The sequence below is a fragment of the Trichechus manatus genome, unplaced genomic scaffold, assembly GCF_000243295.1.
Source record: "Trichechus manatus latirostris isolate Lorelei unplaced genomic scaffold, TriManLat1.0 scaffold00236, whole genome shotgun sequence".
Lineage (NCBI taxonomy): Eukaryota > Metazoa > Chordata > Mammalia > Sirenia > Trichechidae > Trichechus > Trichechus manatus.
The window spans coordinates 1,311,508-1,311,771 of NW_004444172.1; positions in this window are offsets into that span (position 1 = coordinate 1,311,508).

Genomic DNA, 264 nt, shown 5'->3' on the forward strand with positions numbered 1-264 from the left:
GTCAAAGGGCAACATGTGTACTAACTGTTAAATGAGAAACTATTTTGTTCTGTAAGCCTTCATCTAAAGTGAGAATAGCAGCACAATTGGAAGAGCGTACTCGATGTCACTGAACTGTACATGTAGAAATTTTTGAAATGGTGTATTTTTGGCTATGTATATTTTCAACGAAAAAAAAAGGTCAAAAATGGAGAGGGTTGACATGTTGTGGGGTTGTTAACCAATGTCATAAAACAGTACGTGTACTACTGTTTCATGAGAAAC